The sequence below is a fragment of the Festucalex cinctus genome, chromosome 3 (genome assembly GCF_051991245.1).
Source record: "Festucalex cinctus isolate MCC-2025b chromosome 3, RoL_Fcin_1.0, whole genome shotgun sequence".
Taxonomy (NCBI): domain Eukaryota; kingdom Metazoa; phylum Chordata; class Actinopteri; order Syngnathiformes; family Syngnathidae; genus Festucalex; species Festucalex cinctus.
The window spans coordinates 20,448,552-20,467,292 of NC_135413.1; the positions used below are offsets into that span (position 1 = coordinate 20,448,552).

Consider the following 18,741-nt stretch of genomic DNA (forward strand, 5'->3'; position numbering starts at 1 on the left):
ACTACAGGAAGTTAGAGGAAATGTTTAGATATTTCTACATAGATTCCCCACAGCTTTTCCTTCTCTCTTTCATGGTTAAACCAGAGTCTATCTTACAGGAGCTGACTTTGCAGAAGAGTTGGTGTATAACCTGGTCTCTCTCGTCAGCAGTCAATTAGTGGGCACATTTCGGCAAACGGCTATCAACACTTCGGGGAAATTTAGAGTCTTCAATTAATGTAACATGCATGTTTTTAGAATGCGGGAGGAAACCAGTGTGCCCGCAAAAAAACATACGCAGGCAGGGAGAGAGCATTCAAACTCCACCAAGAATAGTCCAAGTTGAAATTTGAGCCCAGAACCTTTGACTGCGTGGTAGACGTGCTAAACATGTGCTACTGTGCTGGCAGAAACTTGTCTAAGCAATGAACAACAACAACAACAACATGTGATGAGGGTGGGCCGATGTCTGTGGAAAGGGATGGGAGGGGAGGTCGCCCATGTGACCTCGGCTGCCACTATGGAAATTATTCGACCAATTATTCAGGACGTATTTCCCTTGAGCTGGAATGGCTAAGTAGCCAGAATTTATAGGAAAATTTCTGTGTTAGTTTTACCGTAATGATATCACTTTGGTGAAAGTGCAGCTGTGCTTGAAGAGGAACTGGTAGCTATCAAAAGCATGACGTCAGGGAGATAATCTTGGACTGCAGTATTATTCAATAAAGATCATCATAATTACGGGAACGAGTGAGCTAGAACCTTATAGAGGACCAAAACTGCCATAATTCAAAATAAATAAATGACTAAATAAATAAATAAATGACTAAAAGTGAAAATAAAAATGAATATAAAAACATTTTATTTGAAAATTATATCAAAAAAAAAAAAAAAATAATATATATATATATATATATATATATATATATATATATATATATATATATATATATATATATATATAAATGGAAAGAAATCAGTTTTTATTTTCACTTTTTGTCATTTATTTATTTATTTCTTTATCTATTTATTTAGTCATTTATTTATTTATTTAGTCATTTATTTCTTTTGAATTTTGGCAGTTTTGGGCCATACTGCCAAGTCGAAATGTTGCTCACTCGACCAATGACAGGCAGTTTGCAACGGTGGAGCCCAACCCAAGACACGCTCAGGACCGCCCCCTCATTTGAATAACATTTCGACTTGGCAGTACGGCCCAAAACTGCCAAATTTCACAATAAATAACTGACTGAATAAATAAATGACTAAATTACTAAATAAATAAATAAATAAATAAATAAATAAATGACTAAAAGTGAAAATAAAAACGGATTTATTTCCATTTATATTTACTTTTTTGGATATAATTTTCGAATTATATGTTTTAGATTCATTGTTATTTTCACTTTTAGTCATTTATTTATTTATTTAGTCATTTATTTATTTTGAATTTTGGCAGTTTTGGTCCTCCATAGAACCTCTCTCAGCAGAGTGCACCTTGAACTGCTCGTCAACCAATTGCGGGGCAGAAATAGACAAACAAACAATGACAAAAAAATAAATAAAATAAAATAAATAAAAAATATTAAAAAAATTATGTGATATGAGAACCCCATGGGCCTGTTCTAAAATCTTACCAGTGATGGTACATTGTAATTTCCTAGGAATGTTGTAGAATGGATCATTTGGAAATCTAAACAGATTTTTTGAAATAAATTGGGCATATTTACATTTATCTGTATCTTTCATTGTTAATCATTATTGTGGTGCAGTGCCTTCACATCTCTTCAATTATCTTTTTTTTTAATCAAAGGAAATTTGAGCAATTTTAGAAGTGTGTATCAAACAGCAATCAGCATCCAAGAAGTAGACCTCATTTCAAAACAGTTGGTGACCTCTTCAGTGAACCGACCATGCATGTTTTTGGACTGTGGGTGGAAGCTGAAGTATCTGGAGAAAACCCATGCAAGCATGGGGAGAAAATGTAAACTGAGCCCAGAAATCCCAACCTCAGAACTCTTGCAAACTATCCAGCAACTCAATGGGAACATATTCAGTGGAGACAAACAGACAAATGATTGAAATTAGATGGATTTTTTTCTTTTAAATGTTCTGCACACTTGGAGAGCAGGACGTTAAACAACAAACTTGTATATCTAAACAGAATTGACAATTGAGTCGACATGTATTACGGTATACTTCCCACTTCAGAGTCAAATCAATAATATGTGTGGGGTATTGTGATATTAGTAGTGCATGACCGCTAGAAATTATGTGTGCTTAACTCATTCAGTGCCATTGACGACTATTCACGTCAAAGATCAATTTTTAACTGGGCTGGCAGTGAATGAGTTAAACTGTAAGCCATAATCAGCAATATTAAAATAATAAAAGGCTTGCAATATTTCAGTTGATTTGTAATGAATCCAGAATGTATGACATTTTAGTTTTTTTAATTGCATTATAGAAAATAATGGACTTTATCACAATATTCTAATTGCCAGCCGAGTTAAAAATTGATCTTTGACGTGAATAGTCGTCAATGGCACTGAATGAGTTAAGAGCTGCGATCACTGTGAAATAATGAGTGTAGAAATTGGACACTTGCTGGCCAAAGTGCCTATTACGACACAGAACTGCAGTGAATAATGTTCCGAAATAACCGTGAAGTCTGTCCCCAGAGTCTTCTGAGCTTTGATTGAAATCTCATAACGTCATTGTCTACAAGTCATTGGCATAAAGGGGCAGGTTGCTTTGCAGTCTTTCTAGGTAGCTTCAAGTGTTTGGTTAGGTCAAGTACACAATTCAAAATAGAATCGATAGACTTCTAAACAGCTGACGGAAATCAGAAGGATCTCTTTGGCGATCAGGTTTTAACCATTGATGCAATACGGCAGCTAAATGTAGCCATTAAAAAACAAACAAAACAAACCCAGCTGATTCTAATGGACAGGATTGTTGTCGGGCTTATGCTGATGAGCTGATCATATGAATCAGCAGTGTTGGAGAAGGGAAACATCCAAAACCTGCAGGACTCTGGTCCTCGAGGACCGAGTTCATCGAATTTGCCCACTCCTGGCCTAAAGTGTGTGCGCGCGCGTGTGTGTGTGCGTGCGCGTCTTTACCCCAAACTGTATATATTTTTTTTAACTATCAAATACAGACAGGTGCAACAATTCATCAATCAACAACCTTACCAAATTAATCGATAATTATTTTGGATTTATAGAGCATGTCTAATTTTAAACTGAAATGAAATGAAAAAAAATAAAATAAAAAATAAAAAATAAAATAAAAAAAAAGATTTAAAAAAAATAAAAAATTAAACTGAAATGTCAACTTTTCAGTAAATATTGTCATATTTCTGGAGTGCTTCATAGAAGCAGACTTTTCAATGAATACGAATTAAACAAAAAAAATGCAATTACTATCTGCCTTTATTGTGAAAAGCAATAATCAACATTTTTGCCGATTTTACAGACCAAAACGTGAGTAACTGAATCATAGCAAGCATTTTTTTGCTCTGTCAATTTCAAGTTAAGTCCCGTTATTTAAATATGGGGTTACAAATAGGAATTACATGATCTATTCAACAAAATCAATCAATTAATCAATTATTAAAATATTAATTGCAGCCTTAAAATATAGTCGGAATAGCGGAGTATATCTTTTTTTCTTTTAAATCTGTTTTTGTACCACATTTGATAACAGCTATTGGGTTCACAGAAAGGTTTGATGATGTGATGAGATTGGAAACTGCTCCAGGCAAATGAGTCATTTACATCAAAACAAATGACGACTGTGGAAACATGGGACTCAGCAATTCACCTCATTTTTAAAGCGTTTGAAGAAAGAAAGAAAGAAAGAAGTTGTTACGTGGTGAGTAGAGTTTGTTGGACCCCAAAAGAAAAGGGCAGACCCAGCCAGGGGGAAAGTCACTCAGTTGAATTGAGACACCAAATGGCACACAACACGTGGACAACGAAATGCTGGAACAAAAGCGACGACGACGAAAAGGTGTACGTCGGGATTCCAAACAGAAAAATATAAAACCACACCGGAGGGCGGATAAAACAGAGAGGAGTGTAGTACTAAAAAATAACTAGTGGTTGTCCACAACATCAAGAATAACTGCTATGAATGAAGCAGTATCAAAATTCAAAATCGTCAGGGAAGGTAAGGAGCATAGCGGCGCAATAACCCGACACTCCTCTCTGTTGCTGCCAGGCTTTTATTTCAGCCTGATGACATGATGGGCAGCAGGTGTGTCGGCAGGATCCGCCCTCCAGCCATTTCCTCAGCAACTGCAAAAAAAAAAAGAAACAGGAAATGGCAGAGAACCAAAACATGACAGAAGTGTGCATTCTACAAAGTGTGGTACATCAACTTTCTGGTGAGATATTCAACTGTATTTTTGTTCTTGCTTAGCAAAATAAAGCTAAGAATTTGGAGCGGTTGAGAAAAGAAATGTATATCGACGCACAGTAGATGCAGTTAAAGGGTCGAGTTGTGAAGTTCAGGAGCTAAGTATGGACTACAATAAAACAGTATTAATTAAAGCAAAATTAATTCCTTATATTGCTATATTTCTTATAGAGCTCAATGCACATTTCTTTCTAATAGCAAAAACGGTAACAATACAACATTTAGAGCTACGGTGGCACAGTAGCCGTCCGCTTTACAGTTCGGAGGTTGTACATTTGCAGTACACTACTTCCACCTGCAGTTCAAATGAAGTTGTATTTTCAAATTACAAAAAGTCCATTTGAAATACTGTAATACCTTTACTTTTTGTTGGCAGGGTCCATATTGTTTCAAAGAAGCAGTTGTGGCCAGTGTTCTGCACTGGAAAGAAAATATCCACAGCCGAGAGACAACAATAAATAATATCCGAAGGGTGGAGGAGAAAATGTTTGAATGGCTCAATTGCTGCTCCACACCTACTATTGACTGCTTTTGGGTGCTATAACATTTTATGTTGTGTGTGTTGACTTTAATTTCATCGGTTTTACTACATCACATTAGGGATTTCATCGCTTTAGGTGTATCACTCAACAAGTTGCAGTGCGGCTGCCAAAACTGTTCAATCACACGAAACCGAAAATACAATAAAGCACAACTGACAGCAAGAAACAGATTGATTCATTGCTAGATTGTAGCCTTAGGCTTCGGCTATATGCCAAATAGTCCTATCACTGTATTTTTTGGCTGAGTGTCGATACACAACACGCAACCCAATGTTACAAAACTGTGAGGAAAAAAAATATATAAACAACATGAAAAGTTTAAAACACACTGTTATTATAGCTGTTATTTTATTTTATTTTATTTTAAGCAAAATGACAAGGGCAAGGACAGTTTCTATCCATCCATCCATCCATCCATCCATCCATCCATCCATCCATCTATCCATCCATCCATCCATCCATCCATCCATCCATCCATCCATTTTCTGAACCGCTTGCTGACAAGCTTATGGGCAGCAGGCAGGGTACACCCTGAACTGGTTGCCAGCCAATCACAAAGTTCCCCTCCCTATATTTTAAAAAATAAATAAAATACAGCTGCACATCAAGTGTAATTGGAAGTTAAACAAAATACAATTATGATTGCAAATATCTTAATCTTTTTTTAAATCTTTTTTTCCTACACAATTGTTTTGTCATGACTGTGTTTTGTTTGTGGAAAGGGTCTGATTTGAACTGATGCAATCAGCATGTAACCAGCAACTAGTTTCAACTGGTCAGAAGCTATGTAATGTCAGAAGCTATGTGATGTCAGGAATCTTTAATCTCTTGACCTAGTCAGAAGCCAATCAGTTTTACCCATGTGTCAGTCAGCAGCGAATCAGAGAAATCCATGTCAGTCCTGTTTCAGCGACCTATCAGGGTTACCCACATGTCTGGCCGCAGCCAATCAGATCCATTCGCTGTCTATATAAGTCTGACAGAGAAGTGTGTTTGCTGCCGGATTAATCTGTCCATGTGGCCACCTGCTCATCTGTTCCTCTCCACAGCCCAAGCTAGTTCCATGTGTCTGGTTCCAATATGGCTTCTCGTTGTTTCTGGTCTAGTTAAGTTAGTTCCACGCCTCTTGATGTTATGCGAATAAAGTGTTAAACTCTTATTTGTGTCTGCATTTTTGGGGTCCAACCCCAGAACATAACACATTTTTTTATTATTATTTAGGTGTGTTTAATGTGACTATGCACAACAATTATATTTGATAATGCACTTTTATCTGTCAAGACTGAATTACAACACATAATGGCAAGAGGTGTTGCATGAAGCATGAAGCGGCATGGCCGCCTTGTGCGAGCGCGTGCACACGGGCCATCTGTGAGGTCTGCTTGGGGTAGAGGTAACTCCCGAAAATGCTGATTCTTAGCAAAACACAAGTGGTTCATTCATTTTCCTCTTCCACTTCCAATGATGCAACGGCCCTCTCACACTTAGAAACGGAAATGATCAGTGAAGGCAGAGGCTAGCTCAACATCATCACACACACCTTCTATTATTACATCACTGTGGGAAATGCAAGCAGCACCTCCAAAGGTGTAGATCTGTAATGTGTCAATATCTCAGACTCTAAAGTTGGGAGCTAAGTTCACGTCAAGCAATGGCCCCAATGCGATAAATACCAGGAAGTTTCCACCTCAACACTTCAAATGCATATTTATGTTCATTGTTCATTTTCCAGGTTGATTGCAGGAACAGTAACATCCCAGAAATGTGGGATTAGGCATCATGACATCTGATCCCAGACGACTCTTCCTCACTGACACACGGCTTTATGATTCCAGATATGCAAACAGCATAAAGCATTATCAATGGGTGCTTTCAGACCATTTGGGTTCTATCCTTAAAACCATATTCATGGCAGTCACATGGTACCACACCCACAGTGTGTGGCTAAGGGGTTGGATACCAGCCAGATATGACTTTCACTGTGACCTACATTCCTATCTTTGCAACATCCAGCCATAGATGTCTGCTTGCAGTTGTTTAAAAGCGGTGGATGAAGTGCACGCCCACAATGGCGCAAACTGTCCTTTTTTCTAAAATCACGTTGTGCCCACTTGTGCACATTTGCTAAAATGCCAAAACAAGGTCTAACTCACCTCTGTGCAGATTCAGACCGCACCTTGCACTTGCTCTGGGCACAAAAATTGAGCCCTTGGTCTCCATTCAAACTAGAGGTAAGATCGAACGTAAAAAAATCCAGCCTGACCCGACCCAGGCCCGCGGGCATTAAAGCCCGACCCAGCCCGAGCCTGACCAATTAACTGGATTTGCAGGCCCGAGCCCGAAGCAAACCCGAAATTTCAATTTATCCCATAGTATTTTTGGCAGAAAAAAAAACGCAAGATTTTTTAAGGTTAAAATAATCTACATATTTTTATGATCATGATAAATAATTTGCACAACAAAATAACGCTGGAACACAGAATAAGAGGCCAGATAAAGAGAGTGAAAGAGGGCTCTTGATGCGCACTCGCTTAATTACTCGGAGAAATACTGCAGCCCACTAGGCTTTAAATAGAATAATGCAAATCATATATTTATTTAAAAAAAAAAAAAAGTCAGCGAGAGAGAAGCCCGGCCCGGCCCGACCCGACCCGAACGTAATGATTGACATTTTAGGCCCGACCCGACCCGACCCAAATTTCAGGCCGAGTCGGGCTCGGGCTAAAGATCTGACCTCTAATTCAAACTACCATCAAGCCTGATATTGCAAAACCTTCTAGAGAATGAACTCCTGTGTTTGTGTTTCACGTTTTTTTTTTTTTTTACTTTTCTGTGCTGTTTGTTGTGAAGAATGAGAGAATTAAACTTGCTCTGTAATCTGAATTTCCTTTTTCTTTTCTTTTTTAATTTCTTTTCAAAATCAGCCGATTGGCCTTTAACTTTGGATAACTCCATTTCAATCTACATTTTGAATCAGACGGAGGTAAATTATGGGATGATTAATGTCACAGAAGAACTGCCATAATCTCCTGCATAGCAAATAAGTCATAAAAAGTCAAAGCAAAACTCTCCGGCATCTGTTTTTTAAAGTAGCCATGAGGGAGTTTCCGCTTTCTCTTGGTTACATAAACAACAAAGCTTTCAGGTCCAAATGCCTTTAACAGTACAGCTACTGCCTGGCCACTATGAGAGAGTGCTTCCGCCCTTGATTGTGTGCCCCAATAGGCTCCACAAGCCAGTGAAAGGCAGCCTGTATTGCAAAATACTCCCACAAATGTGGGTCATTGATTTGGCAATGTGCACAAACAAATTACCAAATTCGTTCAATGTTACATCATTGAAAGTCAAGCAAAGCGTATTTTATTTCCATTAAAAATATCTAATTCACAAAAAATTCAACCATAGCTCATACCAGTCATTATTAACTCATTCACTCCCAACCATTTTCACTTAAGTGTTTTCCTGGATTTTGACTGATTTTTCAATGCCCATGAAATATTATGTTCTATAGCTATAAAAATATGGAACATACCAAAAGAGAGATTAGAGTCTCTTCTATTATCAGGGGAAAAAAGTATATTCCTATCCTTTTCCACTGTGCAGCAATTAGCAATAGAATATGGCTAAGTTTCGTTTTTCACAATTAGAACTGTGGGAAAACTGTGGGAGTTTTAACATGGCCTGGTTGATCTCTTATACTCTGCTGCCACTCAACTATTTTCTGCAGTAGAGAGACTGCAGAAAAGCCTTCTCTATGCTCTGGCATAAAAAACAACAAAAAACATATAAATACGTCTTTGGGACACTTAAGACATTTTAAATATGACGTATTTATACGTTTTTGGGAGCTAATGAGTTAAGATTCAGAAAATGGAGCTTGTGCAATGTAAAAAGAAATACATTCATACTATGGATTAAAAGTGTACCTAAATCCCAAACACTGTAGAGCACTGTGCATAACTATTTTCATATTGAGTTCTAACACAATTACTGGCAGTTTAGGGCAATTACATCTTTATAAGAATTCATGAATGGTTAAATAAAGTATGTATGGGGAAATGTAAATGTAAAAGCAATACCGCCATGTTTCTTTGAACACACAGCGTAGAAAAGACCACATCTTGTTAAATGTATTTACATCTTTCTAGCAACCTACGATATTTAACAAGTCCAAGCGTTTTATAAAAAGAAAAAAACAAGTTTTTATTAGAGGGACATGGGTAAAGTAAGCCTTTCCCTCAGTTTATTGTGTGTGCGCGTGTGTGCTACAAGAAAAGGGTGGATTGTTTCACCTGAGCTGCTTTGATCCCAATAAAAGACAAACGCTGCCTTTCTCCATTAAGAAAAAAAAAAAGACCAAAAATCCTAAAGCATTCCCACATTAGGGCCTAAAACCCCGTCCAAATCCCAGCAAAAACCCTGCTGGACTTTCTTTGGAGGCAAATGGTTCCCTTTCTTAACTCCTGATGGCTAATTGCTCTGGCAGGGCTCTGGAGGAACTGCTGAGTGGCCTCCAGCCCAGTTTCCACGCCATTCAAATTTCCACACCTCCTTCTCTTCTCGTGCTCTTTTTTGCAACCATCACTCTTTCACATCCCTCTCTCCTGACCCAGCAGAAAGTTCCACAACTCACACTCTCTTTTCTCCATATCATTAGAATTTTTTTTTTTTTAAGTAGGTATCTGTCTGTCTGCTTCTATGTGTTATTCTGTACCCGTTTTTTCAAGGCCTCCTTTCAACTTCCTTCCATCAACCTATGGAAGCAGCCTCTGGCGTTCCTGCTGGATGGGTTTCACCAACAGGGGGATATCAAGAACTTTAGAGTGGACACCAAACCAAATTCAACAACTTTTATCGTTGATTTATATACATCTCACGAGTAGCTCTTGTGAGTCACGGCTTGATTTACAGAATGGAGAGTCCAACAGCCCTCGTGAGCGGCACCACATGCATTCAGGCTGCCAAAAAAAGAAAAAAGAGACTTCCAAAGTAGAACCGTGATAAAGAACTCCGGGGATCAATGACCAACCTCCGGCGTTAATTCACATCTCTAATTGATTCCACCTAGCATGACTCACACGAGCTTGCATAGACATCAGAATGTACAAACAAGCACACATGCGCGCAAATATGCACGTATAAAAACATCTGGACATGTAAACTTTAACTCATGAGGTCAGGCCAGCTGTTTCCTAATGTGCTGATCACTGACCTGCTGTCAACACAAACTAAGTGGCGAGAACAGGGTCAATTAGCGGAGAGGGCATAGTTGCGCACAATGAAGAAACACTGCAGTCCTGTAATGTGGTTTCATTTTGGTTTCATCAGTATTCCGTCCAAATCTTGCACAGTTTGCCGGCCACATTGAAAGCAGATCGACGACTGCTCACCTCTCGTCGTGTACACGTCAAGACTAATAAAACCATCCACAAGCCGCCACATTGCGCATAGAAGAAAAACATCTTGAGTGGGATTAAAGCTCCCCAAAAAAAAAGCCATTAAAAATCACAGCATCCTATTCACACACTGTGGTAGGTGGATAGAAGTGGAACTATGGATTAAAATGAAAACCACACCGTAAGGGCAAACAGGCAGACGCGTGTAAGTCTATGTCTGCTTCCTGTTAGGTGCGATTCAATATTTAATACCAAAGCACAAACAACTTTCTTGAAAAGGGACTTGAAACATACCGCTGTGTCTTTTGGTCTTTGGCAATTGAGTTGAGTCGAAGGTCAAAACTGGAACTGGAAGAAAGAAAAGGGAGAATATGTTACGCAGCTGTAGCCAGACCCTGCCAATATACTGGGTCATCCTCGGGACATGTACAGAGATCTACAGTGCCCATTCTCTCCACTGTAAAAGAAAAGATTTATTTATTTGAACTCTCAGATGAATAAAGAACAAAGCACATATGTAATATGAAGTACTAACCTAATCATTTACTTATATGAGAGAATTAAGTCGAGATCACTGAAAAACAAACAATCGAACAAATCAAATGTATGAACTGATTTGTCAGAACAATTGAAGCATTAATCTACTACTTCACAGGCCAATGAAGCGGAACGTTTTTAATTAAAAACTGCTGCACAAGTACAAAGGGAATAGAATCGAGAAATCGCCACAGACAATGCTACGACCTAAAAAACCTCAGTCATCTTAAGCATCTTGGGTCGCATGTTGTATCGTTCAAAAGTTGGGGCTATTTTTGCTCTGAGAAAATGTTTGAAGAAGATAGTGAGCGATGACAAGATACATGTACGAACTTAACCTTGGACTGCAAAGCTTGTTGGTAATGGTCGCTTTTTAATTAAAAGAGCAAGTTTTTGCTTTAACATTGAGGGCCCTATTTTATGTGCCCAGCACATGTGCAGCGCAAAGTGTGCTAACTGTGCGCATTGGTGGAGTTTTCATTCTTTCAGTATTTTGCTTGACTAGCACAGAATAGAATAGGGCATTATGTCCAATTGTGGGATGGAACGCAGACAACACCGGCCAATTGAAGTGGCTCCCCTCATTCCCATTAAAACCAATGTGGTGCAAGTGCACACATGCTTGACATTGCAGAAGTAGAAATTGACTCGCTGATGTCAGACAAATAAGATTGGCGTGCGCAGAGTGCAGTTATTATGCTGTCACTGTCGAATATTTTTAGAATTGATTAATCTATCGAATATTCAATCACTTAATCAACTAATCAGGTTCATTTTAAATTTGCATTTAAGTGTATTACAAAAGCATTGTTCTTCCTGATTACTGTTTATTAACCAGTGATTGATATTTCGTACTTCGTATTTGTATAGTGATATTTAAAAAATAAAAAAATTTAAAAAAAAAAGGGGGGGGGGGGGAGTCGATATTGTACTATGTTACTGGTTCAATCATTGTTTTCCAAAGTAAAAAGAAGTATTTGCAAATTTTGATTAAACGCAGAAGATAATCAGTCTTCTTCCATGAAGGACGACAGAAATCAGTGAACAATTACTGTTGTTGTGCTGAAATCAGAGGATCTGGTCAATTTTAAATTAAAAATGGCTCCAAACGTTTACTCGATTATTAAAATAGTTATCAATTAATTGTGCCAGTTCTACCGTTTATACATATAAAACCACGACAAAAGCGGCCCTTGCGGAAGATATGGACCATTGGAGATGTATATATATATATATATATATATATATATATATTTTTTTTTTTTTTTTTTTTAAGATGGCAATGTTAATAATTTGTTCAATGAACTGATTTATACAAATATTCAGAGGGCTTGTCCCACGGAATTGTAAAAGTGAAAGTCCTATCAACAAACGTGAGAATATGTGCAGTAATTTGTATTTCACACACGAGTTAGTCAGACTTCACCGAGTACTAAGAAGTTGAAGTGCACTGACGTTTTATACTCAAAATTAATATTGTGTTGCACGTTGTTGTTTAAACTTTAATAATTGTCCAAAATACTTGGCATGAAATAAATGGTAGTTTAGTGAACATCAATAGAGGGAATGCTGTTTGTACAGAAAATATGTTTAAAAAAAAAAGGACAACATTTACAAGACAATTTATGGAATGTTGTCAGAGCCAATAGATACTGTAGCAAGCTCCAAAATGTGCTCTTAGGTCAGTATTTTCTCAGTATTAGGTATCTCCCATTTTCTTCTTGCATAGCATCCAAATTGTGTAAAGAAACCTGAAAGCACCACTACTGGGTTCAAACACCTGCACACATTCCATTTCAGGCTAAGCTACATTAATTAAGTGTTTCATACAGAGGTATAGAGTGTCTGAAGGTACACTCTGGAGCACATGCGTACTGCACAACGTACAAACACGTTAAAACATCCAAACGCACAGCCAAGCAGCAGACAGGCTGTGCGTTCGTTCCTCTTTAGACTTGGATTGACTTGAGCGTTGGTGATGAGAATGTGTGTGAAAGATTGCATCTACTCCAAAACCACTGTGCATGCAGTCTTGGAACAATGCGCATATGAAATACGCAATGGAAAGCTTTCCAGTCTTTTACTGGATCAAGACAATTCTGTTACAGAAATAAATTCACGAGGTTGGCACGCACATGACGTTTTTGCTCCCCGCATTCTGTTAGCAGCCATTTTAGTTCATTCCCCCTTTGAGGATGCGCACAACTACCTGTATGCCAAAGAGTGCATGGTGTCATGAACCCGTGTTTCCCAGTGCTTCGCAATTATTATAAATCAGATCTAATAAAGGGTGGAAGACCGGTTTCCAGAGGTAAGCGAGACCTGGAGCTCTAGACGACTGCTTGGCTACGCTGCTGCTGTTAGTCTTCCTCTCCAGTGTCGGCGGTTTCCTGCCAAGATGGACGAGTGCGCGGCTCCTGGTTTCAAATTTTTATTACAACCACACGTAGCCAGTCTTTTCTCTGCTCCGTTTCATAACTTTTACCCGGACACTATTGTTTCCATTGACTCCAACATAAACCAGCACAAACCAGGAATAAGCCAGCGACATGCTGATAAGCAGCACGTTGCTACGTTTTGCATCAGCACGTGAAATACAAACAAAAAATAATATATTACAGATATGAATTCCGGTCAAGGGTTTGGCATGCGGCAATCTTATGATATACTGTACAACCTATGGCGAAATACATGTGTACATGTTCCTAACATTTTAGAAAGTTGATGCCTCAATTCTGATCTGAAACAAAAATGGCAGTTTAGTTGTTTGTATGGTGCCTGTAAGACACAAAGGGTGACAAGGCACCTTCTGATCCCTTTGTTCACAGTTTCGCTCTCACATGAGATTCATTTAACTGGGGTGGCTGTGAGTTTGATCGAGCCTGTGTATCCTGGCTCTGTTATGTGGAAAGTATGGAAATGAACATGCTCCAGCAATTGACATCTGACAGCCTTTGATGTTTGATGAAGGACAGAGCCGGACAACTATGGGATTAATATAAACACAATGTGTCAAGTGAAACATTGTGTCGCTTGGTGGGAAATCAAACTTAATAATTATCGTCTGTATATGTCACTGTGTGGGTTAATGTCAGAGATACGATCAAGCTGTGGTTAGGCTTCAGGGGAAAGAAAAAAAAAAAGAATGTGGACTCTGGTGCTCATAGTGCAGATCGAGCATGTAGGACAGAGTTGATAATAATGCCATGTTGAAGCCATCATGGACACTAATTTATTAGTAGCAATCCAGTTTCATACAACCAATTCCCACATGTTTTTCCCAAGACAATATGCAATGAAGTTACTCGCTTCCTCCGTGTCCTTACTATCAAATTGTTAAGTATGAAATGAATGTATTTCAGCTCAATTTACTCTATAGTCTTCAGCGTTTTGACTGTAATATAATACCTAAGCTGCTTCTAAATGTTCTACACTTTTCAAGCTATTGATTCTTCGCATAGACACAATTTGAAATTCTATCGCTTTTTATCTGACTGCACTTGAGAACATTTGCTGAGAATAGAGAGGGTAAAAGCAATATATACAGTACGTACTGTACAGCATACTGCAACAATATTTGACTGACACTTGGCTGTGAGGCGTCCTATAATTAAAAAAAAAAAAAAGAAGAAGAAGAAGAAGAAGAAATTTTATTTCAAGCGCCGTTCACAAAATGCAAGGATATGAACCAATGTAATGTTTGGTTTTAGTCACAGATTTACGTTACAGTAAAGAACAAAGACATGATCATAGGGTGGTTTTAAAATCAATGAAAAGCAGGCTGTATCACCATGAACAAGACCCTTGATTAATTCCATATTTGTTTGCTGGCAAACAAATTCTGGTTCTCTCTATTTTAATGACTCCACAACACACCAACGACACACTCCCACAAACTCAAGTTTGGGAAAGATTCAAAAGAAAAAACAGTTCATATGGAGTGTGAAATAAGATTTTACAGAACCTTAAAGCTTGTCTACACTTACAGAGTCATTGAAGACTCAGTGGTTGTTGCCAAGCCATGAGAACAATCAAATACCCTTAAAGTGATCCCAGAAAGTTGACCAATAATCTGGACAAAAATGGAACTGGACGATGGTTGATGTTTAAAGAATGACTAAAGAAGCACGACATATTTGAATTGCTGTTTCTAATTAAGTAAGTAATTAAGCCCAGACTTCTTTTAAATTATTTTTCACATTATTGAACTCGGTTGTATTACAGTCATACACTAGCATAATTATGAACGCTGGTTCCAAGACCAAGTAAAGGCCCGCAAAAGCTTAACTGTTGTTTTACTGCACAGCGAGTATGTGAGCACAATGATGTTGTCTAACATAGCACTGTTATGGAATTTCACATTATACACGATCACTATATATACCCAGCAGAATCATGCAAAAATCAGATAATCGTGTGAATACCATCATAGGAATTCAATTACTGCTGTATTCCATTTATGGACGTTTTAACTGTTTCATACCTAATGCTTTGACCTGACAATTTTTCTTTAATCTATTTGTATCACCCATGTCCTATTGGAAAAACGCGGCTCGAAATATTAAAGCAAACATGTTTTATTAATAAATGTGTTTTGTAAAACAGGGAACAAAGGACTCTGACACAATCTATCAAATCAACAACACTAAACGACAATAAACACATCCATTGTTTGTTTGTTTGTTTTCTTCAGCCAAGATATCGACTAAAAGAAAATTTACATGATACCAAAACGCATTGTATTCCACTGGATTGTATTCCACTGGATTGTATTCCACTTTCAGAAGCGTTCAACAATTGTTGTTGAGGAACTCTTCAGTCAAAGTAAATAGTGAAAAAGATTGTTTCCAGTCAGACAGGGTGTGCTTAGCTATGGATGCAGGAATGCACAGTACGCTATCCCAGAGGGAAGTAAAAGCATTTGGTATTGTGGTTAGACTGGGTTCAGATCTGATGTTAAAGAACGTGCCTTGTGTCAAAAACAATGCTTTTCAGTTACAGTGTGTGAGGTTGGGATTTGTGGTCGGCAAAATTTATAATGCATCGTGAACTGTCAAATGTTTAAAAGTGGAAGTGGTACATTTTCAATGAGAAAGAGACTACAATTTTGACAAGTTGTCATGCCAATCTATCTACACAGTAAATTCTGAACAGTAAATTTGACTCTCTTTAGAGTAAATTTGACTCTATTTAGAGTGGAACCGAATATACTCAATTTTAGAGTAGGCTAATATTTACATTTGGAAGAGAGTAAAATAAAGAATTGGAAAAAAAATAAAATAAAAGTCACTCAAGTGTTGAGGAACGAACTCACGACCTTCAGTTTGGGAGACTGCCACACTACCACCTGAGCTATGCCCCTCCTACTGTTTGCTTATCTCCAAGACCAAACTGGAGTTCGGAAGATTCCAGCTGACGAGCAATATACTAACACACTTTAGGAGCTGCGTGGCTCAGTGAGTAGATCGGCTGTCTCCCAAGCTGAAGGTCATGAGTTCGTTCCTCAACCCTTTAGTGACGTTTATTTATTTATTTATTTTCAATTCTTTAGTTTACTCTTTTCCAGGTGTAAATATTCCTCTAAAACTAAATAGAGTCAAATTTACTCTACAGAATTTACTGTGTACATAAATCAATGTGAGGGGATGCAAATGTGAGAAAACAGGCAGCTCTATTGGAAACTGTCTCTTTATGAATAGCCACTGGAAATTGAAATGAATTCACTGTATTTTTCTAAGTCAATTCCACCAAAGTAATTTTACCAAAGAACAGAACACTAACACTACCGGTAAGCCTATCTCAACTGACTTGAGGAATTAGAAAGGCTCATCACCAGCCACTCACCAGCTCACTGCTGAAGAAAATCATCCGCAGAGCACAATGTTGCCGCCAAAACATTTTACAGTCAGGATGGTGTGCTCAAGGTGATGGGCAGTGTTAGTTTTCCGCCACAAATACGACTGCATTTAGGCAAAAATAAATAAACTAAACTTTGATCATATCTGACCGAAGCACCTTCATCCACACGTTTGCGCTGTCCCCTACATTGCAAGTGACACTTCATACTGCATGCCTTTATTTCTACACTCTTCCGTAAAGGTCAGATTTGTGGAGCGCACGACTTGTCGTCATCCTATAGGCAGATTGTGCCACCTGAGCTGTGGATTTCCGCAACTCCAGAGCGACCATGACCCTGTGGGCTACTTCTCTGACCAGTGTTCTCCTCGCTTGCTCTGTCAGTTTAGTTAGACGGCCTTGTCTTGTAAGGTTTGCAGTTGTGTCATATTTATTTTCCATTTTTGGATGATGGATTGAACGGTGCTCTGTGATATTTTTGCATAACCTCAGCTTGCTTCAAACTTCTTCACAACTTTGTCCCTGACTTGTCTGGTGAGTTCCTTGGAGTTTCATGGTGCTGTTGTTCACTAGTGATCTCTAAAAAGCCACCAAGCTCGTGACAGAACAGTCATATTTATACTAAACCTGCAGGTGACTGCTGAAATATCTGAAGTCGTAAACCCCCACAGGAAAAACAGTGCAGAAAAAGGGTGGTTGCTTGATGGATGAAAGCACAGCAATTCAGCGTGTTGAAAATAACACTTTTCAGATTTTTGATGATTGAAAACTTGCTAGTAATAATAATAATAATAATTATTATTATTATTATTATTATTACTATTATTATTATTATTATTATTATTATTATTATTATAATGATCATAATAATAATAATAGTAATAATAATAATAATAATAATAATAATAATAATCATAATAATAATCATAATAATCATAATAATAATCATAATAATCATAATAATCATAATAATAATCATAATCATAATGAAGAAGAAGAATACATTTGTGCTTATACACATCTAATTGCAATCTATGGCCAACCAAAGATATTCATTTTGAACAAATCTGTTGTGTACTAATTTACTGTATGTTGAGCACTATAGATGTATCCACTCAATCCATAATGTGCCCACCATATGGCTAGTTTTGATCTAAACTATTAGGTCTTGAATGTCCTTATTCCTCGATTGTTTCATTGTCACTGTAATGAAAGACAACCGTTAAATGTTGGATGGGCAATCTGGATAATAAAACAGCAAACCCACAAACACTCTCAAGCATGTGGCTTTTGTCTCTGGGGGGAAATGACTGCAGTCGTCAATAATGGGTATTTATCTGGCCCGGCTCCAGCTGGCAGCGATGCAAACACACACATAAAACGACACGCTAACTTTCATCTCTTTGTACATGCTGCCTGCACACAAGGAATAAAAGACACAGACAACAGAGACAGCTGCGAAACCAAATTTATAGATACACAGATTACGTACTAGTTTTCTAAAAGTGTGACATAGTACTTCCCTGTGTCGTTTGAAATTTCTGGAGAGAATACTGCAATGTGTGTGTCACAATTTAGCCCAATGTCACAAACTGTCCATAAAATAAATTATAAATGTGCATCTAATATACCTTCTTTTCCCACAGGAGACAGCAGGAAAAACATACAAATGGGCATCCAACCTCATGTTGACTTTCCAGTGCAAACACCCAATAAACCTGTCTGAAACTTAAAGGGCAATCACTCGGTGTGTGTGCGTGAAGGCGTGCAAAGTGAATACATACAGTGCACACATTCACACATGCCTTTGGATCACCAGCAATTGGGAAAAGGGTTTAGTGAGAGGGCTAGAAAAACATTTTCCAGCTATGCTAATTGGCATACTTTCACGTGGGCAGGAATGCTATGATAACATCCACCTCTGTTCCCCAAGGGGACCTTGATCCTGCAGGCGTTTACTGGGTCAGGGAACCTTGGTGTGGATGAACGCAAAGGAGAAGGCCCCC

The 18,741-nt window shown here is 38.1% G+C and overlaps 1 protein-coding gene across 1 annotated transcript in view; it reads right to left on the minus strand.

The window, feature by feature from the left end:
* The window catches only part of znf469 (zinc finger protein 469), a 210,030-nt gene that overhangs the window by 157,347 nt on the left and 33,942 nt on the right, over positions 1 to 18,741 (minus strand). The window contains exon 3 of the mRNA XM_077516550.1: positions 10,637 to 10,690. The gene's annotated coding sequence lies outside the window, so the exon portion shown is untranslated. The remainder of the gene's footprint in view (positions 1 to 10,636; positions 10,691 to 18,741) is intronic.